Here is a 23,547-nt window from a genome sequence, read left to right on the forward strand (position 1 = left end):
CAAAACCTTGTTGTTTTATTCATTTAATCTTCTTGCACCAGGGAGCAATAGGATTCATGTGGTCACATTTGGAGGCAAAGGAGGGCTGGCAGTGTATCAAAAATTGATGGGTTAATGACAGAGATCTCACTTGATACATAGATGAGGCATGTGGTCCAGCCTTCTAAGACTATGCACAGCTGCAACCAAACCCAGAACCTCTGGAAGCAACTTGAAAGTGGGCAGCAAAATCTTGCCCATATTCACACTATTTCAGGGGTTCACAAAGTGAACACTGACACCCGACCATCTTGCTGTTCTTTCACACTTGAATCTTTTACAAGTGGGGCGTCCTCACCAGAGCCCAATTCGGGAAATCTCCCACCCAGTGCCATCACAGACAGGGAGGAGAGTGTGGGATGTGGGTTGGTATACCTTGCAAGATACCCAGAAAGCATCACACAAAAGCAACACCAGCCTTTCTGAAAACACCATTGATGGAAATGGTGCTGGTTTGTTAACACCCAACAGAAGGTGGTACCTCTGGAAATAGAGCAGTCACATAAAATGAGGAGGATTAATTGAAAACTGTTTAAGAGGCAAATAACTCCAAAATTCCCAGCCTACTTCAAAGCACTGAATGAAAACTAAGGATTAATTATTTGGATATAACAAAGCAGAACACTTGTGTATGGGCAAGTAGTAGCATTGAGGGTGACATGAAAAATCAGCAGGAATAAGGAAATGTATGAGGGGAACTCCAGCCTTTTTCTCCATTTGGCTCCAAGAATACTGGGAGCTAGGCTCTGACCCTCCAGCTAACAGGCTGGAAGAATCTTGTGAGGGGAATGTGACTATCCCAAGAGAAAAGACTTACAGGAACATTGGGATACCCTGCAAGTAGCCCGTCAGATTACCCCGAGTCCAGCCTAATGGTCAACAAATCTCACCCCTGCTCAGAGCCCCATCAGCTGTGTGGCCCCAATCCTAACCGCGGAAACCAACACCAGACACAGGAGGTCTTCCCCCATGAAAGAAAAAGGTCAAAAAGAGAGGAAAATTTTAGCTTTATTTTTAGAATCATAGATAAGGCAAGGGGAAAAGTATTTTTAAAAACAATCCAATGTCATTAACATTTTCTGAAAGAGTAGAAAATGTTACGTCTATGGAAAAGAAGAGAATTTTAAAAGGAACATTAGAGAGCTTCTGGAAATTAAATCATAAGAGGAGAAATAGCTCAGCAGATGGTTTGAAAGATGAAACTGAGCTAATCTCCTAGAAAGAAAGGGAAAAGTCAAAGAGATGAAAAAATGAGAGAGATATGAGAACATTAGAGAACAAGATTTGGAAGTCCAATATCAAAGTCAAAGGAGTTTCACAAACAGAATAACAAAGATAATGGAGGAGAATTATCATATAATAATACTAATGATAATAATAATAATAACTTGAAAAAAAAGCCAAGAGGACATGAGTTTCCAAAGTGAATGGACTCACTGGATGCCCAGAACAATAGATGGACATATCGCACATCATTGTGAAATTTCAAAATACTGGAGAGAAAGAGGAGTCCTGCAAGCTCTTAAAAGCAAAAAACATGTCACCACAAAGGACTGGTTATCAGGATGGCTTCAGGCTTCTCCACAGTAGCACAGGAAGTTAGAAGACAGTGGAAAAAGGCCTTCACAATTCTGAAGGAAAATAATTTGCATGTGTTAAATATCCAGACTGTCAATCAAGAATGTGGGCAGAAAAAAGCTAATTTTAGGCAAACAATGACTTAAAATATTTTACTTCCCACATATTCTTTCCCAGGATGCTCCTGAAGACAGTTCCAGCATAATAAGGAAGGAAATCAAGAAAGAAGACCTGAGACAAGGAGACTGGAAATCATGGATTAAAGGTGAGCAGGAATTCTTGGGTGACAGCTGCAGACTGACACAGAGGGTAGTGAATCCATACTGAAGCAAATCAGAGGCTCCAGAAAAGTTTCTCCAAAAGAAGAATGTGCAGAATGTGAAAGACTGTATTCTGAGGAGATTGAGATATTTGACAGAGTTTGAGGTTGAATAGCTGGTAAGTACTGTTGACACCAATAATCAATAATCAATCTGTGTGAGAATTGGGGAAACTTTATTATGTGATCCAATTTGAGGATGATAGCCCAGGAGAAGTGACCTCCACCAGGGAGGAAGCACTCTGGGGAATCGAGGTACACAGCATGGTTATATACCCTTTGGAACAAGGAAGACACATCAAATATGACGGGATAATTTTCTTTTTCTCTTTACAACAGTCACAAGATGCTTTGCTACGACAGCAGGTCAGCGGTCACAAGGTGTACACAGCAGGTCAATTTGACCCCAGTTTCTGGGAAGAAACGCTTATCTTTAAAGAAATGCTGATGTAATGGGAAGCTTTCATCCCTATTTTTTTTCCTTCTCCCCAAAGCCTCATGGTGCATAGTTGTATACTCTGGTTGTGAGTGCCTCTGGTTGTGCTCTATGGGATGCCACCTCAGCATGACCTGATGAGGGGTGCCCTGTCCGCACCCAGGATCCAAACGGGCGAAACCCTGGGCCGCCAAAGTGGAGCGCACGAATTTAACCACTCAGCCACAGGGTCGGTCCCTCATCCCTATTTTTAAAGGCAGCATTCTTTGCTTTGGGCTATTGTAAAGGTTTAAAGCAGATGTGGAATGCATGCTTGACAGGTCATGTCAAACTATTATGGAAAAATAAGTTCAGGCTGAATTAGTTATAAACCAAACGGCTCCCTCGTACACCTCACTATGTATTAACTTTTCTTATTGTTTTTCATTTATTCCATCAGTACTTGTAGTGGGTTGAATGGAGTCTTAGTCAGTTCAAATAGCAATAACAAAATACCACAGACTGTGTGACTTAAACAACAGGCATTTATTTCTCACAGTCCTGGACGCTGGGAAGTCTAAGATCAAGGAACCAGCCTATTTGGAGCCTCTTCCTGGCTTGCAGATGGCCGCTTTTTTGCCGTGTCTTAACGTGGTGGAGAGAGGAAGCTCTGGTGTCTCTTTCTCTTCTTATAAAGCTACTAATACTATCATGGGGGTTCTACCTTCATCGCTTCATCTAAGCCTAATTGTCCCAAAGGCTCTACCTCCTAATATCATCACATTGGGGTCAAGTCTTTAATATATGAATTTGAGGGAAGCACTTTCATTCCATCACAAATTGTGTCTCCCCAAAATGCATGCCAATGCAGAACCTCAATTGTGACCTTATTAGGTCTTTACAGATATAATCAGTTAAGGGTATCAGATGATATCATTAGGCCCACCCTAAATCCATTGACTGATGTCTCTCTAAGAAAAGATGTCACAGAGACACACAGAGAAAAGGTTATAGAAGCAGAGATTGGAGTGATGCTGCCACATGCCAGTGAATGCCAAGAATCACCTGAAGCTGGAAGAGGGAAGGAAGGACCCTTCCCTGGAGGCTTCAGAGGGAGCTTTGCCACGATGTTGATTTCAGACTTCCGGCCTCTAGAACTGTGAGATAATAAATTACTCTTGTTTTAAGCCTCCTAACAGTCGTGGTAATTTGTTAATGCAGCCCTAAGAAAATAATACAGTGCTGTATTTAGAAACTAAATGACACAAAAAATACATAATAATTTATAACTGCCAGGAAAACAATCATTTTTACAGGAATGGCGAAATAATTACACTTACCAAGTAGCTAAATTCTAAAGGGCATTCAGAATCAGAATAATATGAGCAGTGAATATTGATCAAACCCAGTCTGCACTATCACTACCGGAGAGATGGAGACATGGAGAGATGGAGAATGCACAGGGGATGGGGTGAGAAGGGAGGAGCTAACTTCCTTTTTGCCAGTTCTGAAGATGATGCCTAAAACAGAAAAATCAAAAAGTAAACGTACATGCGTATTATTGAGATTCTTATGTAAATACAAAAAGAGTGTAAAATTAAAAGAATGGAAAGTTTTTGCTTTTGATGAAAAGAAAATGGAGGAAAGGAGTCTCCTGTTTGCTTTAGTACATTCTGTAGAATTAGCACTTCAAACTTTGAAAATGTGTACCATTGATAAAAATTTCAGATAAATCAATTCACACAAAGTATAATAAAGAAGCACTTGGACAGTACATGGGTAAATGGAAGTAGGATCTAAGAAGAAGATGTTACTTGATGTATAAATGAAAAGCAGTAAGATATATTGAGGTATATGAGGAAGCCACTGGGTTTAAAACTAATTCAGCCTAACCTTGTTTTTCCAGAAAGGCCTCATGTGACTTGTCAAGCATGCATTGTACGTTTGTCCCAAAGCCAAGAATGATGCCCTTAAAGATAGGGACGTATGTCTTCCCCACAATATCAGCATTTCTTTAAAGATAAGCATTTCTTCCCAAAAACTAAGGATTGATTTCTAATCTACTGTGTTCATCATGTGACCAGTGACGTGCTGACCACCAACCTGCTGTGTTCATCATGTGACCAGTGACGTGCTGACCACCAACCTGCTGTGTTCATCATGTGACCAGTGACATGCTGACCACCAACCTGCTGTGTTCATCATGTGACCAGTGACGTGCTGACCACCAACCTGCTGTGTTCATCATGTGACCAGTGACGTGCTGACCACCAACCTGCTGTGTTAATCATGTGACCAGTGATGTGCTGTGCCAGCAAAACATCTTGTGACTGTAGTACAAGGGGCATTTTTTTGTCATATTTGATGTATGATCCTTGTGTTCCAAGATGGTATATAACCATGCTGTGCACCCAACTTCTTCAGAGAGCTTACTTCCTTGGAGAAGGTGTTCTCCGAGACTATGTGGTCCTCAGATAGGCTCATATAATAAAACTCACCCCAATTTTGATTTATAGATTGATTATTTGTATTTCTTGGTGTAGTTGGCAGGATTTCAGAGAAATTCACTGTCAACCACCTGGAATCTACATTGAACCAGTATTCACTACCAATGGGGGCCCATTAAACACCGCCAGCCCCAGCTTCACTGCATCCTTTGGGTGCCTCAGTGAGTTCTCCTGAAATCTGGACCTCATTTTTTTTAAACTAAAAGGTCTAAGAGATTTAAACGAAGTGTTTAAGTTCTCAGGACTAGAAAATTCAAAGGATACCAGTACATATACTAGGGAAGAGGGACCTAGGGGGAATTTCCTAGGTAAGAAGAACCTAGAGGGATTTTCTTAGGCTAAGGGAGCCTATGGGGAACTTTGGAGTGGATGGGACAGGCTGACCTTTTTAATTTGGGTTTAAATTGGAAAGAATAGTGTCTATAAACTCTGAACAAATTGTTTCATAAACAAGTGAGAGTCTGAACTTGTTCAGCTCAGAAGAGAAAGGATATCAGCTTTTCCCAGCCAAAAGACGTTCTCAGGTGACCAAGAACCTGGTGAGAGTGTTAAAGGATCAATCCTTGTGATGCACGGTGGTCCCACAGGTAGCTTTATTTTAATTCACATCAATTAATTAAAGACTCCTGCAGGGATGCACACAAGGACTGGCTCTCCAGTCCTCCAAGCCCCCACAGAAGTTTTAGACTGCTGGTAGGAGAAACTGAGGCATGTAAGAGTGTGTTCATGACCTTTTTTATGGAGTGACACTCAAAAACAGCACATTTATGGCTCACTGTACTGTCCCTAGAAATTGTTCAGACTTTATAGTAAAACAAAACTAAAAGAAAATGGGAAATCACACTTCCAAAAGCTGACCAGGTCCCAAATGGGCAGCCTGCCCTTGGAACCCCACCTGGCTTCATGGTGACACTTGCAAGTGCTTAACAAAATAGGGATAACTACAAATGACTGCAACTTTGGATCAAGATAACTCGGGATAATTTAAGATTATGGTGACCACTTTGGGGCTCTTTAAGCTTCCAAAACTTGTTTTTTGCACATTAGGTTTAAGAGCAGCAGAACAGAGAAATCTTTCATCTTTAAAGAGTCAAGTGCACCTCCTTCCAGCCCAGTTGCTCAAAAACTAAAGGTTCAAGAAGTTGTAAATATTTATAAAGAGCAGAAAAATATTACTAAGCTTGTTTCATGTCCTGAGGACTTGGCTTGATAATCATCAGGTTGGGGTCTCCAAAATACAGTCAGTCAAAAGTGTGGTTGCCCCTCACTTGTGGTCAGAGTTGGTTGGACACAAATGTGGGTTTCACACCCTTTGCAGCTAAGGGTCCTACCAAACTGCTGCCAGCCAGCTGCAGGGGAGTTACACTGGCCATTAGAAGGAAAGTTCCAATTAGATAAGATCATTTAAGAAGTGCACTTAAAGGCAAAGACTTCAAAATTCCAAAATAACCTTATTGAAAGTTTTGTTGCAACAAGCTAATAAAAAACTAAGTTACAAGACGTACCTAAAAGAAAAGTCTATTACGTCATGGCTTTACATATACTCTTGTAATTTACCTTCAAAGGAGGGCCCAATACGAGCCCCTCCCAGAGTTAATGAGACTCTGATAGATTTTCTGGGAAACTGCTACATTATTCCCTTAAACAGTCAAGGGGAAATTAAAATTAAAAATTGATGGAATTGTTCAGTACTGCCAGGTATACTTACTGTTTTCCTGGCTGATACCTGACAAAATATTTGAAAGTGCTTACAATCAGAAACTTGGCCAAATTGGAATCTGATACTCAGAGCCTGATAGAAATTTTTTTAGGCCTTCTTCCCCAAGTTAGAATAAAACTAAGCACCCAGAGGGAAAGAAGCAAATTAGTGATGATGTAGTTGGACAGGTAGATCAATCCGTGTCATTTAAGGTACAGCCCAATTTGAGGAATTAACAGCAACCATCCTTAACTTACAAATTCCTGCAAAACTGGAAATGCAGCTCTAGAGGCGGTTCAGATTCCACCCATTTCCTTCATCTCAAAAAGCTTGTAACCTCTCCAGGAACTGTTATCGAGACCATTACCCATTCCTAAGACTGAAGGGGGAAAAAGGGGAAAAGGAAAGAAAAGTGTCTGTAGAAGTACCCTTGTCCAAACTCTCACATCTTAAGTGTCTTCTCTACAAATGTTAGTAACAAAAAGCCTTAGCCATCTAAGCAGATAACCTTAATTTATTCCACCTGCCAGAAACAATATTTGGATTCAATTATTCTTTCATAACTGGTGAGATTTTATTACTGTTATAATGTATCTTATGTGTGTATTGTTACAATGTTGTGTTATTGCTGATTCACAACCATAATTTTAAAACAATACCTGTGGAGTCTCTGTGTATGTGTAGCTATATATGTATTATACATATGTGATATACATATTTTTTACCTCCAGATGGTATAATTTCTAAAAGAGCTCTATTTAATAGGCTCAAAGTAAGCACTTATATAAATGTAATGGAAACTAATGAAAATGTCTTTCAAGTTAATGTGATATAAAACAACATTTGGTAAATGAAAGCTTATTTAAATTTTTTTGGTTGGTTGAAATAAACATGTTTCCAGAGTTACCATCGTTGGATATGATACAGACATGTTATCTCTGTTACAAAATTTGTCAGCAAAAAAACAAAAATGACAACTTAGAATAATATCTGACTTTGCCTAACGTCTCATGATGCTTTGTAGGCAATATAAAAATAATTATTTGGAACAAGTAAACTAAATAAATGTGAAAAAGATAAAAGTTTTGGGGTGAAATTTTTAACAATAATGTGTTATGGTATATGTATTTAGCTTCAAAATCTTTTGGTAACTTGAAACTGTAGAGTTTTGCTAAATTAAAGTTAAATGATAAAAATTTATTGAGTATCTAGGTCATTTCCTCAAGAGAAAATATTAAACATTAATTACTGAACATAGATTTATCTACCTTTGGCTTTGTATTACAAAGCAACTAGAAAAATACTTGGGTTTATTAATAAACATGTTTTGTGCCATGCTGAGAAATTTTCTATAAGAAAGCACATGTTTCTAGACAGTATTTGTAAGTCTGCGAATCCAGAGGATGCCAATAAAAAATTAAGGAATGTAAGATGTATGTTTTTAGTAAAGAAGGTATAGGGAATGGAGATTGTTTGTTTTGTTAGGAAAGATAAATTTATCCTAGAGTACTGGGAAGGGGAGAAGAAATGGGACAAATTCTGATTGAAAAAGGAAAGTTATAGAAGGTTTGTGGAAGAGGAACCCTGAGTAAAGAGTTTTGTGCATGGTTAAGCTGGCTAAGATTAAAATGAGTTTAAGTGAATAAGTTTTAATATCAAAAGTAAGCTGGTGCAAAAATTAAAATTTGGTTTTCTTTCTCTTAAAAGGATAATTTTCTTGGACTTTCAGTCTGCTCTTGACAAAGAGATAAATTTCTTTTCATTTTTCTTTACATTTGAGTAGTCTACCAGAAGGGTAGGGATTTTGTTTTCTTTGAAAATAAATTTCCCATATTGTTTTTATCAGATCTTTAATCAGAGGAACTAAGGTTTTTCTTACAGCTATTTAATTTCCCAGATTTGCTTGAAAGTCTTTAATTGTCACCATGGTTAAATGAATAACTAAGCATGCTTCACAGTGACCTATGATCCTGTTTAACCAAGTGTTTTTGAAACTTTTGATATTTTTGACAATCCTCTCCAAAATTCAAATCGTAAATGAAATCTTCTCTTGACCTGAGAGTAACTTTGACAATTTCCAGTGGGCTCCTGGGACTTCTCAAAGAATTTGTTCTCTTCCTATAAAGAGGGAGATAATAAACTAATTAGGCTTGTTTGGTGTGTTAAATTACACAGGAAGCATTGTCAAGTGATACCGTGCCTCTTTTATGGATATCCATACAAGGGTATATGTTACTAACATAAGTGTTTTAAAAATGATGAAATTTTTTAAAAACTTGTAATATGCCGTGGTATAATGTTATCAGTTGTAATTCTAGTCATTACTTTAACCCTGATACCTTCCTTCCATAGGACGAAAACGACCACAACTATATTTTATTATCTAATTTGGTTTACAGATGGGTCTTACCTAAAGGATGAGCAAGGACATTACCAGGATGGATATCCTCTCTAGCCTCAAGAATGCCCTCTACTTCCTATTAACACTGCTAATGCAGTAAACGATTTCCTTCTTTTACATGGCTCAAGAAATCACCATGGAAGAAGAGGAACAAATATGGCAACAAAAAGGAGGAATTTTTGCATCACCATGCAGATGTGGTTTGGGCCTGATAAAAAGCCCATAATGCCTATTGGAGCACAATTGCCACTGCTCCAGACTATACATCAATTAACCCATTGGCACCTGAAAAGATGATTTTATGCAAAAAACAATACTTTTGGAAACTTTCTCTCATAGTGGCTCTTAAAGTCTATATTCATCATGCTATATGTCCAAAATATAATCCAAGGAAACTACTTCATGGGTCACAAGGCCACATTCCACTTCCTAGGGGACCCTTTGAAGCATGGCAATTGGGCTTTGCTTAAATATCATTATCTCAAGTATGTACATATATCTTAGTAATGATCTGTATATTCTTCATTGGGTTGTGACCTTTTCTTGCAGAAGAACAATGGCTTTAGTGGTAGGTAAATTATTATTGGAAAGGGTAATTCTTGTATGAGGAATTCCTTCATAGTTACACAATGCCAGGGAACTCATTTCATCAGATAAATAATTAAATCTATTTGTGACATTTGGCCAATAACACTTTGTTTTTAAATAATTAATTAATTAATTAATTTTATTGCTATTGTTATTTTATTTTTAATTTTTCTTTTTAATTTCAGTAACATTGGATTATAACACTATATAACTTTCAGATGTACATTGTAATATGTTTCTAATTCTGTGTAGATTACATCACGTTCACCACCCAAAAACTAATTATAGTCCATCCCCTCACATGTGAGCCTAATCACCCCATTTTCCCTCCCCCCTCTTCCCCTGTGGTAACCACCAATCCAATCTTCATTGGTATGTGTTTGTCATTGTTTTTATCTTCTACTTATGAGTGAAATCATACGGTATTTGACTTTCTCCCTCTGACTTATTTAATTCAGCATAATACCCTCAAGGACCATCCATGTTGTCACAAATGGCGGAATTTCATCATTTCTTATGGCTGAGTAGTATTCCATTGTGTATAAATACCACTTCTTCTTGTCCATTCGTCCCTTGATGGGCACCTAGGTCGCTTCCATGTCTTGGCTATTGTGTATAATGCTGCAATGAACATAGGGGTGCAGGTATCATTATGCCTTTGAGTTGTTCTTTGGATAAATACCCAGCAGTGGGATAGCTGGATCATATGGTAGATCTATTCTTAATTTTCTGAGGAATCTCCATACTGCTTTCCATGGTGGCTGCACCAGTTTGCACTCCCACCAGCAGCATACGAGGGTTCCCTTCTCTCCATATCCTCTCCAACTCTTGCTGTTTCCTGTCTTGTTAATTATAGCCATTCTGACCAGAGTGAGGTGATACCTCATTGTAGTTTTGATTTGCATTTCCCTGATAGATAATGATGTTGAGCATCTTTTCATATGCCTGTTGGCCATCTGCTGGGAGCCATGGCTACATCATTTGATCGGCTGTTTGACAGGGTCCAGCCGATTAACGCCTAGGGGTGCAGGGTCGCCCCTTGGTGAAGAATAACCGGCCAGCCCCTCACATAGTTCTGAAACCTGTGCTGCTTCTAATTGCCCTTCATTCCTTTTCCTTTCTTAACCTCCAGTTTTCACTCCTTTGGGTGGCTGCTTGGGAGGCACTACCTCCCAGGAAAATTAGATATAGTAAGAGAATGTGACCACCTGCAGGTAACTTTCAAGATATTTTTCAGTTAACTAATGGAGGAGCACGCAGTCCCATTTGAGACAAGCAGAAAGGAATCCTGCCCAGATAAGATGTCGAATTAGGTTTATGGCCTCTATCTGGTTAATGTTTCCTTCTGCCTCCAGTTCTTTGTCTAAATATATATATGCATCGTCCTTCTAAGTTTGCTGGTTAATTGGATGATCAAGAAGTATCTATATATTATTCTTGACCTTCTGCTTTCTGTTAAAATGTTATAGAGGTTTTCTCCTAAAAGCCATAAATAATAAATAATTGATGAGTAGAAGGGCCGAGGGGTGCCGGGATGCCCCTCGGTGAAGAATGGCCGGCCGACACCCCTGATGTTTTCTGAATTATATGCATGCTTTCTAGCAGGGTTATGTCTATACTTATTTCTGTTTTTCATTCTTGAAGATATATAGTTTAGCTTAGCTTTTCAGCCCTTTACTAACAAAATGATACTTTCTCTGGCGGTGTGCTTAAGGGACTGTTAGCTCTACAATCTAAAAGACAAAGGAATGCTTCCACCCCCTAAAGGGCGCGAGAAAGTAAAGATGTTTAACTGCCCGCTGAGAATGCAGATAGCCCTGGGGATAAGACACCCTGGAGTCACCTTTTGTTCCCATTAACCATCAACACTAATGGCGTAAATGATTGAGGGAGGCAGGGATGACTCCACCAGGATGTAACCAGACGGACTGCTGTCCTGTCTGGAGGCCTGAACCTTCTTCTCTCTTTGATGTAACTTTACCATGAATTATAACAGATGCCTAGGTACCTATCTCTTTTAGCTTAGAGACAACAAACACTAGTTAATTGCGGAGAAGACTACCATTAACCTTATGCTCTATAGAATAGAATGCTAATAAATATTCTTGTGCTCGTTTTTTACTTCCTTATCTCTCTGAGAATATTTGTAGAACTATTTCTGTACTAATCCTGAAAAATATATAAACGACACTTGTGCACGGTAAAGTCGGACTTGCTAACACCAACCCAAGTCTCACGTCCTCTTTATTTTCCCCTCCCCCAGTTTTTCACCGCCGCCGCCTCTCCGGCGGGAACCTGGACTCTGCCCAGGCTGGACCCTGGCAAGTGGCGCCCGAACAGGGACCCAACGGGTAAGTTCCCCCCTCTTCTCGGACCGATAGGTTCCTACCTAGGGCTGGAAAGAAGAGCCCCCTTTAGCCCCTCTCTGGAAAGGGAGAGTGAGGAAAGGACAGACAGGTAGTAGGTCGGAACTTAAAAAACTGAGAAGTTTTAGTCCCTCTCCCTCTCTAGAAAGGGAGAGTGAAATAAAAAATAGAGAAGTTTTAGTCCCTCTCCGGAAAGGGAGAGTGAAATAAGGTTAGGAAGAGTAAGAAATATTAAGAACTTTTGACCCTCCTTCACTATGGGACAGACTGAGTCTAAGGAGCGTAAGTTTTTTATAGATGTTGTTGTCTGCATGTTAAATAAAAGGGGCACCAAAATACCTCGGGGGCAGATTGCACGATTTTTACATTTTGTACAGGAACAATGCCTCTGGTTCCCTGAAGAGGGAACTGTAAATTTAGAAACCTGGAATTTAGTGGGCAAAGCTATCAGAAAAACGTATACAAAAAAGGGGCCGGTTGGGGTCCCGGCAAATGCCTTTGCCCTTTGGAGTCTTATCAGGGATGCTTTAGATCCCGTCCCTGAAGATTTAAGAATTAAAGAAGATGAAGACACAAAAGATAATAAGAAGGAAGAGGTGAAAGACAAGGATGAGATACAACCCCTTATATCATTAGCCTCGGCCCCTCCGCCCGATTATGTTAATGATGCTCTCGACCCCACTGATCAGGCGGACTTAGACTATGAGGCTGCTAGATATCCTGATGATGTTTTAACACCAAGAGCCCCGTCTTCAAAAGCTTTTCCTGCCGTGTCGACCAAAAGTCGAGTTCTCCCTAAGAGAAAACTCCTTGGACCTCCCCCAGCCACATTGGCATATAATCAGCCTTCTGCCTCTCGCGTCCGCGATGCTCTGAGAGAAGGGATTTTGGCAGGGGATTTCGAACCTAAATTATGTTGTCCCATCTTGTATACTGATGAATTTGACATGCAAGTTATTTGGGAAGCTCTTCCCTATAAGATATTAAAGGAATTAAAACAGGCTTGTGCGGAATATGGGCCTTCAGCCCCTTATACACAAACACTATTAGATGCTATAGCAAATAAATGGATGACTCCTTATGATTGGTATCAAGTAGCTAGAACCTGTTTGTCAGGGGGTAATTTCTTACTATGGAAATCAGAATATGAGTACGGTGCAAAACGTGTCGCAGATCGATATCGCGACCGTAATCAATCAGATACTGTTAATTTGGATATGTTGCTTGGTACTGGTAGATATGGTTCCCATCAACAGTTATATTTGGACAAACAAGCCCTGATCGAGGTCACTAACTGCGCTATTAACGCTTGGCTCTCTCTGCCTCCCAGCGCTAACAAAGCAACGCCCTTGACTAATATAAAACAAGGGTCTCAGGAGGCCTATGAAGATTTTGTTGTCCGCCTACTTCAGACAGTGAAAAGGGTGATTCTTAATGAAGAAGCCGCTGATATTCTGACCAAACAATTGGCTTTTGAAAATGCAAACGAAGCCTGTCGGGCATTACTCCGTCTGATAGGTAAGGAAGGCACACTTAATGATTTTGTGAAACAATGTGCTGATTTCACTCCTGCTTTTATTCAGGGAGTGACTATGGCCACAGCACTTAAGGGAGAAAGTTCTTTACAATGTATTCAAGCCATGACTCAAAAACCAAAAAATCAAAATATAACTTGCTTCTCTTGCGGTCAGGTTGGCCATGTTAGCAGAAATTGCCCTACAGAAAGAACGGCTGCCATATCCTCTGATAAAGTCAGCGATGCCCAGATGATCCCTCAAGATAAAAATGTCCCTCGGGCTCCTTGCCCTCGATGTCAAAAAGGATTTCACTGGGCGAGAGAGTGTAGGTCTAAATACCATAAAAATGGGACTGTATTGCCCCCTACTAGCCAAAACATTACTTCCCAGACTGGCACTACAAATGAAACTGCGGTCTTGGGAAACCGGCTTCAGGGCCCTCCCCGGGCCCGGACAATGATGGGGATCAACACCTTAAATCCATTTCTTCCCCCCGGTCAATCCTCGAACTTCTCCGAGCCACTCCGAGGAGTGCAGGGCTGGACCTCCATTCCTCCACCACAACAATACTAACTCCAGATGTCCCAGTCACTATTATCCCAACAGGAATTAAGGGACCTCTGCCAGAAGGAATTGTGGGGCTAATTTTAGGACGAAGTTCCCTTTCGATACAAGATTTGTCAGTTATTCCTGGGGTAATTAATTCAGATTATGAGGGGGAAATAAAAGTTATGATTGACACCCCCACAAAAACTCATTTTATAGCTAAGGGTCAAAGAATAGCTCAACTGTTACTGTTACCGTGTTATTCCTTAGGGAAAACAGTAACTTCAGCCCCACGAGGTGAGGATGGTTTTGGCTCTAGCGACATGGCCTTTTGGCTGCAGGAAATTACATCTGAAAGACCTGTGAAGCAACTTATAGTGGAAGGGATAGCCATAGAGGGGCTCTTAGATACTGGAGCAGATGTCTCTTGTATTGCTGGAAAAGATTGGCCCTCTTCATGGCCAATACAAGTGACACCAAACACCTTAGTAGGGATTGGAAAGGCCCCACAGGCTAACAAAAGTAGCAAAATTCTCCATTGGTCAGATGGAGAAAACAATACTGGAACTTTTCAACCTTATGTAATCCCAGCTATTCCCGTTACTCTATGGGGGAGAGATGTCCTGCCTCAAATGGGGATATTATTATTCAGTCCTGACGATAAGGTCACGGCTCAGATGTTAAAGACGAAATATAATCCTCAAAAGAGTTTGGGCAAAGCTGAACAAGATGCTCGACTCTCGATTTCTTCACAACCTAATAAAGACAAAAGAGGATTTGGATATGAGTCTGACTGTGAGCTATCAAATTTGTCTTAGGGGCCGCTGTTGAAAGGGCTGCAGACCCTATAACGTGGAAGTCTGATATTCCAGTATGGGTAGAACAGTGGCCTCTTCCATCTGAAAAATTGAAAGCAGCCCAAGAATTAGTTAAAACTCGGCTGGAGTTGGGACATATAGAAACTTCTAATAGTCCCTGGAACTCTCCTATTTTCGTTATCAAAAAGAAATCTGGAAAATGGAGATTATTACAAGATCTGAGAGCCATTAATGAGACCATGCAAGATATGGGGGCCCTACAACCGGGACTGCCTTCTCCCATAGCAGTCCCAGTTCAGGCTGCTGTTGTGGTTATAGATTTACAAGACTGTTTTTTCAACATCCCCTTAGACCCTAAGGACAGGCCCCGATTTGCCTTTAGCTTACCTTCAGAAAACTTGAGGAGACCTTATCAGAGATTTCAGTGGAAAGTGCTGCCACAAGGAATGAAAAACAGCCCAACGCTGTGCCAAAAATTTGTTGATATGGCCTTAATGCAGGTCAGGCAAAAATATCCTTCTACCTGCTTGATCCATTACATGGACGACTTATTGCTGGCACATCAAGATAGAAGTTATTTACAACAAGTATTACAAGAAACAGTCAAGGCTTTGACTCTTTATGGCCTACAAGTGGCACCCGAAAAAATACAGACTAATCCACCCATTAATTATTTGGGTCGAGTCATTCACACTGATTTAGTGACTCCCCAAAATATCCAATTACGAACAGATTCCTTAAAAACTTTAAATGACTTTCAAAAGCTCTTGGGGAATATAAATTGGATTCGGCCCTTTTTGAAACTCACAACAGCCGAGTTACAACCCCTGTTTGAAATGCTCAGGGGGAAGAGTGACCCCACCTCAGAAAGAACTCTAACACCTGAAGGAACTTTAGCCCTACAAAAGGTAGAGGAGGCCTTAACACAACACCAATTACATCAAATAGATTATTCGATGCCTTGGAATCTTTTAGTCCTCCCTACGCCTGTCACTCCCACAGGCTGTTTATGGCAATTAGGGCCTCTCGAATGGTTACACCTCCCTGCCATTCCTAAAAAGATTATTGTTTCTTATCCAGCCTTATGTGCTCAATTAATAGCAAAGGGGAGAAGAAGAAGCATAGAACTATTTGGAAAGGAACCTGTTAACATAGTAATTCCGTATACTAAAAATCAATGTGATTACCTATTTCAAACAGATGATGAATGGCAGGTCTCTTTTGCAGGTTACTCAGGTACTGTGTCTTTTCACCTTCCTAAACACCCCATATTACAATTTATTAAGAGACATCCCTTTATCTTTCCTACTAGATGTCAGAAGGGGCCCATAGCTGGGGCAACGTTGGTGTTCACAGATGGCTCCTCTAATGGGAGGGCAGCCCTAGTAATAGGGGACAGTTGTAAAACACAACAGACTAATGAAACCTCTGCTCAAAGGGCTGAGTTGATTGCTGTAATTACAGCATTTAGAGAACTGTCTAATAAGGAATTCAATCTTTACTCTGATTCACAATACATAATTTGTCTGTTTCCTCAAATTGAAACCACCACGATCCCTGTTTATAAGACTACCATTTCGGCGCTGCTTTGTCAATTACAAAAATTAATTAGAGAACGTTCCCACCCCTTTTATGTGGGACATGTACGTGCACATTCAGGTCTTCCGAGGCCTATCCATAGGGGCAATGAATTAGCTGACCAGGCAACAAAGATAGTTGTTTGTTCAGCCATAGAGGAAGCCACCCAGGCTCATCAGTTGCACCACCAAAATGCTACAGCCCTTCGTTATCAGTTTCAAATTTCCAGAGAAGCCGCGAGACAGATAGTGAGAAATTGCACTGCCTGTCCCGCTACTATGCCCAGCCTGCCCATGGGAGTAAATCCCCGAGGTCTTCGCTCTAATTGTCTGTGGCAGATGGATGTAACTCATGTTCCTCAATTTGGAAAGCTTTCCTTTGTACATGTGTGTGTAGACACTTTTTCTCACGTTATTATGGCTACTGCCAGAACAGGAGAAGCCTTTAAAGATGTGATTCAACACTTGTTTATCTGCTTTGCTTATATGGGACAGCCTTTAGAGCTAAAAACAGACAATGCACCTGCATATACCTCTAAGGCTTTTCGAGATTTCTGCAAAACCTTTCAAATTAAACATTGCACAGGTATTCCGTTTAATCCTCAGGGTCAGGCCATTGTTGAGAGAGCCCATCAGACCCTGAAACAACAACTGGAAAAATTACAAGGAGGAGAGCTCAAATATAGCTCTCCCCAACATTTACTAAGTCATGCTCTATTTGTAATAAATTTTCTCAATTTAGATTTTCATGGTGAGTCACCTATGATGAGACATTGGAATGATAATAAACAAAAAATTTTACCACAGGTTAAGTGGAAGGACTTGCTTACAGGACAGTGGAAAGGTCCTGATATTCTCTTAACTAGCGGTGGAGGATATGCTTGTATATTTCTACAGGACGCTTCCTCTCCTTTGTGGATTCCTGATCGTTTGATCCGGCATGTACAGCAGGCGGTGCCGGACCCTTCCTCCGTTGAGAAGAACGGACAACAGCGCCCTGACAGAGACTGATGAGGATCATCCTCCTGTGATCCAGATGCGGTGGCTTTCGCTCCGTGACGCACCCTATCAGCGTCTTCCTCCTCGATCGCCGCCGCCTCCATATCCGCGCTCTAAAGCCACTCGAGCTGCGTCAATTCCTACATGGGGTCAACTAAAACACCTTACCCAAGAGGCAGAACACTTAGTTCGGGTGCAGGGGGGTACAATTTCCCCCTCTACTCTGTTTCTAGCTATGTTAGCCTTGATTGCCTGTCAGGCAGGAAAGACCTCTGCCTCCCTTACCCAATATTGGGCTTATGTTCCTAAACCCCCTCTATTCCATCCAGTAACCTGGAAGGAAGGACAGATTCCTGTCACGAATGACCATCCTGAGTTATTAGGAGGTCTGTCTATATACCATGATAAAATTGACATTAACAAAGATTTTTCTTTTCAAGGTACCTCTAGCAGTCCCCCTATATGCTTTAATGTACACCCTGTAGTTCGGATGCCGGCTCCACTGCCAGCAACTAACATAGCAGGCTGTATTGGAACCTCTATTAAGGGGTTACTTACAGACTCCCCTAACGGAATGTGGAGAGATTTATGGTCCCTGCAACTATTACTGCCTGGGGACATGGGCCCCAGGGTTCTGAACTCTGCCATCCACCCTCCAGGATATCCTACTTGTCCTGGAAGGACAATATCCCCAGAGAAATTGCCTACTAATAGTGACTGGACGTCGGTTGGCAAACGAGCTGGCTTCCCAAAGTGGAGGGAGTGTATGTATTCATCGAAAATTGTGATAAAAATACCTTCTTTTCCTGGTGAGATATTTGATTGGAGCTGTCAGGACCCTTCAAAAGATTACAGAAATTATTTACGTGAAACTGGTAAATACCGGTGGTCAGATCGTTACATAGCTCCTGAACTGGCAGTGGATCATTGGCATATGAATGGCTGGGTTCCCCCCATATTGTCGGCTGACTCTGGTGAGGTCCAGCCTCACTTATGGCAGGCTGTAGCCGCTCTACACAACATTATCCTAAATAGGCCAGTGGGGTCCCAGTCCTATAAGGTTAAGGCATGTATTCCTGCCCCTTATGTTTTCCTGGCTGCGCCCACTCACAGTCGTGCAATGACTATTCTACCCACCACGGACGGTTCCATATATAACATTACCTGTACCAATTGTATTCTGACTAATTGTTTAAATCCTGATATAGACGTGGAAACTGTTATGATATTACAACAACCCCCCTATCTTATGCTACCCGTTCATTTGTCTGAACCTTGGTATGATGATGTTGGATTGCTTACTTTAAAACAGGCCACTGATCTCTTACAGCGCCCCCGCCGATTTATCACTGCTTTGATATTGGGTATCTCAGCCTTGATTACATTAGCAACCTCTCTCACTGTATCTGCTGTAGCGCTGAGTAAACAAATACATACTGCCTCTTATGTAGACGATCTTTCTAAGAATACCACTCTTGCCCTAACTACCCAAGAAATAATAGACGAAAAACTGGAGGCAAAGGTAAACGCTCTGGAAGAGGCAATATTACAGATAGGACAAGAACTTACAAATTTGAAGGTTAGACTGGCCTTGCGATGTCATGTGTCCTATAGATGGATCTGTGTGACTCCTCTTAAGGTAAATCAATCCCTACACTCCTGGGAGAAAATTAAAAATCATATTCAGGGAATATGGAACCATTCAGACTTTAGTTTAGACATTAGTAATTTACATAGACAAATTAATAATATTAATCAGGCTGAAGAATCCTTTTCTGCTTCCAAAGTAGCCACCAACTTTTTCACCTCTCTGACCTCTTTCGTAGGGGAGAAAAATTGGAGCTCCCTTATTGTTAATATTGCTGTCACCATTGGTGCTCTAATGATTTGTCTTTGCCTTTTACCAATCTTTCTCAAATTAATATTCAACTCTATAAGTCGGGTTTCGGCAGAATTACATCTGTTGGCCTTAAAAAGTAAAAAAGGGGGAGATGCTGGGAGCCATGGCTACATCATTTGATCGGCTGTTTGACAGGGCCCAGCCGATTAACGCTGAGGGGTGCAGGGTCGCCCCTTGGTGAAGAATAACCGGCCAGCCCCTCACATAGTTCTGAAACCTGTGCTGCTTCTAATTGCCCTTCATTCCTTTTCCTTTCTTAACCTCCAGTTTTCACTCCTTTGGGTGGCTGCTTGGGAGGCACTACCTCCCAGGAAAATTAGATATAGTAAGAGAATGTGACCACCTGCAGGTAACTTTCAAGATATTTTTCAGTTAACTAATGGAGGAGCACGCAGTCCCATTTGAGACAAGCAGAAAGGAATCCTGCTCAGATAAGATGTCGAATTAGGTTTATGGCCTCCATCTGGTTAATGTTTCCTTCTGCCTCCAGTTCTTTGTCTAAATATATATATGCATCGTCCTTCTAAGTTTGCTGGTTAATTGGATGATCAAGAAGTATCTATATATTATTCTTGACCTTCTGCTTTCTGTTAAAATGTTATAGAGGTTTTCTCCTAAAAGCCATAAATAATAAACAATTGATGAGTAGAAGGGCCGAGGGGTGCCGGGATGCCCCTCGGTGAAGAATGGCCGGCCGACACCCCTGATATTTTCTGAATTATATGCATGCTTTCTATCAAGGTTATGTGTATACTTATTTCTCTTTTTTATTCTTGAAGATATATACTTTAGCTTAGCTTTTCAGCCCTTTACTAACAAAATGATACTTTCTCTGGCGGTGTGCTTAAGGGACTGTTAGCTCTACAATCTAAAAGACAAAGGAATGCTTCCACCCCCTAAAGGGCACGAGAAAGTAAAGATGTTTAACTGCCCGCTGAGAATGCAGATAGCCCTGGGGATAAGACACCCTGGAGTCACCTTTTGTTCCCATTAACCATCTACACTAATGGCGTAAATGATTGAGGGAGGCAGGGATGGCTCCACCAGGTTGTAACCAGACGGACTGCTGTCCTGTCTGGAGGCCTGGACCTTCTCTCTTTGATGTAACTTTACCATGAATTATAACAGATGCCTAGGTACCTATCTCTTTTAGCTTAGAGACAACAAACACTAGTTAATTGCGGAGAAGACTACCATTAACCTTATGCTCTATAGAATAGAATGCTAATAAATATTCTTGTGCTCGTTTTTTACTTCCTTATCTCTCTGAGAATATTTGTAGAACTATTTCTGTACTAATCCTGAAAAATATATAAACGACACTTGTGCACGGTAAAGTCGGACTTGCTAACACCAACCCAAGTCTCACGTCCTCTTTATTTTCCCCTCCCCCAGTTTTTCCCCACCGCCACGTCTCCCGCGGGAACCTGGACTCTGCCGTTAGCCTCGGCAGCCATCCATATATCTTCTTTGGAGAAATCTCTGTTCATATGTCCATATGGATGGACCCCGGTAGTCATCCATATATCTTCTTTGGAGAAATCTCTGTTCAGATCTTTTGCCCATTTTTTATTGGGTTGTTGCTTTTTTGTTGTTGAGCTGTCTGAGTTCTTTGTATATTTTGGATATTAACCCCTTATCTGATATATGGTTTGCAAATATCTTCTCCCAATTGTTAGGTTGTCTTTTCGTTTTGTTGATGGTTTCTTTTGCTGTGCAGAAGCTTTTTAGTTTGATGTAGTCCCATTTGCTCATTTTTTCTTTTGTTTCTCTTGCCTGGTCAGACATGGGACTTGAAAGTATGCTGTTAAGACCAACGTCAAAGAGCATACAGCCTATGTTTTCTTCCAGAAGTTTCATGGTTTTGGGTCTTACATTCAAGTCTTTAATCCATTTTGAGTTGATTTTTGTGCATGGTGTAAGGGAATGGTCTACTTTCGTTCTTTTGCATGTGGCTGTCCAGTTTTGCCAACACCATTTATTGAAGAGGCTCTTCTTTCTCCTCGTATGCTCTTGGCTCCCTCGTCAAATATTAGCTGTCCATAAATGTGTGGGTTTATTTCTGGGCTCTTGATTCTGTTGCATTGATCTGTGTATCTGTTTTTGTGCCAGTACCATGCTGTTTTGGTTACTATGGCTTTGTAGTATATTTTGAAATCAGGGAGTGTGATACCTCCAGGCTTGTTCTTTTTTCTCAGGAATCCATTGGCTATTTGAGGTCTTTTTTTGTTCCATATAAATTTTAGGATTCTTTGTTCTATTTCTGTGAAAAATGTTGTTGGGACTTTGATAGGGATTGTGTTGAATCTACAGATTGCTTTAGGAAGTATGGACATTTTAACGATGTTAATTCTTCCAATCCAAGAGCATGGAATATCTTTCTGTTTCTTTGTGTCTTCTTTGATTTCTTTCAACAGTGTTTTATAGTTTTCAGTGTACAGATCTTTCACCTCTTTGGTTAAGTTTATTCCTAGGTATTTTATTCTTTTTGTCACAATTGTACATGGGATTGTATTCTTAATTCCTCTTTCTGCTACTTCGTTGTTAGCGTATAGAAATGCAGCCAATTTTTGCACGTTGATTTTGCATCCCACAACTTGACTGTATTCCTTTATTGTGTCTATAAGTTTTTTAGTGGATTCTTTAGGGTTTTCTGGATGTAAAATCATGTCATCCGCAAAGAGTGACAGTTTCACTTCTTCTTTTCCAATGTGGATCCCTTTTATTCCTTTTTCTTGCCTGGTTGCTCTGGCTAGGACTTCCAATGCTATGTTAAATAAGAGTGGTGACAGTGGGCATCCTTGTCTGGTTCCTGTTCTTACAGGGATAGCTTTCAGTTTTTCTCCATTGAGAATGCTATTTGCTGTGGGTTTGTCATATATGGCCTTTATTATGTTGAGGTATTTTCCTTCTATACCCATTTTATTTAGAGTTTTTATCATAAATGGATGCTGTATCTTGTCAAATGCTTTCTCTGCATCTATTGAGGTGATCATGTGGTTTTTATTCTTCATTTTGTTAATGTGGTGTATCACGTCGATAGATTTGCAGATGTTGAACCATCCCTGCATCCCTGGAATGAAACCCACTTGATCATGATGTATGATCTTTTTAATGTATTGTTGTGTTCGATTTGCTGGAGTTTTGTTGACAATTTATGCATCGATGTTCATCAGTGATATTGGCCTGTAGTTTTCTTTTTTTGTGTTGTCCTTGTCTGGTTTTGATATCAGGATAATGTTGGCTTTGTATGAAGCATCCCCTCCTCTTCAATTTTTGGGAAGAATTTGAGGATAGGTATTAAGTCTTCTTTGAATGTTTGGTAGAATTCACCAGGGAAGCTGTCTGGTCTTGGACTTTTATTTTTTGGGAGGTTTTTGATTGCTGTTTTGATCTCCTTCCTGGTGATTGGTCTAGTCAAATTCTCCACCTCTTTTTGTTCCAGTTTTGGAAGGTTGTATGTTTCTAAGAATTTATCCATTTCTTCTAGATTATCCAATTTCTTGGCATATAGCTTTTCATAGTATTCTCTTATTATATGTTGTATTTCTGAGGTGTCCATTGCAATCTCTCCTCTTGTATTTCTGATTTTATTTATTTGAGCCTTCTCTCTTTTTTTCTTGGTGAGTCTAGCTAAGGGTTTGTCAATTTTGTTTATCTTTTCAAAGAACCAGCTCTTGGTTTCATCAATTTTTTTCTATTTTTTTGTCTCTATTTCATTTATTTCTGCTCTGATTTTTATTATTTCCTTCCTTCTGCTGATTTTGGGCTTTGTTTGTTGTTCTTTTTCCAGTATCTTTAGATGCACTTTTAGATTGTCTATTTTGGATTTTTCTTGTTTGTTGAGGTATGCCTGAATTTCTATAAACTTCCCTCTTAGAACCGCTTTTGCTGTATCCCACAGATTTTGGTATGTCATATTTTCAGTTTTATTTGTCTCCATGAATTTTTTTATTTCTCCTTTGATTTCTTCATTGACCCAATCGTTGTTCAGCAGCGTTTTGTTTAATCTTCATTTTTTTGTGGCTTTTCTGGTTTTCTTCCTGTAGTTGATTTCTAGTTTCATACCTTTGTGGTAAGAAAAGATGCATGGCATTATTTTGATCTTCTTAAATTTATTGAGACTTGTTTTGAGGCCTAATATGTGATCAATCCTGGAGGATGTTCCATGTGCATTTGAAAAAAATGTGTATTCTGTGGTTTTTGGATGGAAGGTTCTGTATATATCTATTAAGTCCATCTGGTCTAATGTGTCCTTTAAGGCCAGCGTTTCCTTAT

At 40.3% G+C, this 23,547-nt stretch overlaps 1 long non-coding RNA gene across 1 annotated transcript; it reads left to right on the plus strand.

The window, feature by feature from the left end:
- The first annotated feature begins 1,792 nt into the window (after positions 1–1,792).
- On the plus strand, positions 1,793–22,901 carry LOC106825532 (uncharacterized). The gene is made up of 3 exons (XR_011505691.1): positions 1,793–1,882; positions 11,810–11,897; positions 17,268–22,901. It is a non-coding gene; the product is annotated as an uncharacterized lncRNA (long non-coding RNA).
- The last annotated feature ends 646 nt before the right edge of the window (positions 22,902–23,547 follow it).

Source organism: Equus asinus, chromosome 9 (assembly GCF_041296235.1).
Source record: "Equus asinus isolate D_3611 breed Donkey chromosome 9, EquAss-T2T_v2, whole genome shotgun sequence".
In the NCBI taxonomy this organism is placed as follows: Eukaryota; Metazoa; Chordata; class Mammalia; order Perissodactyla; family Equidae; genus Equus; species Equus asinus.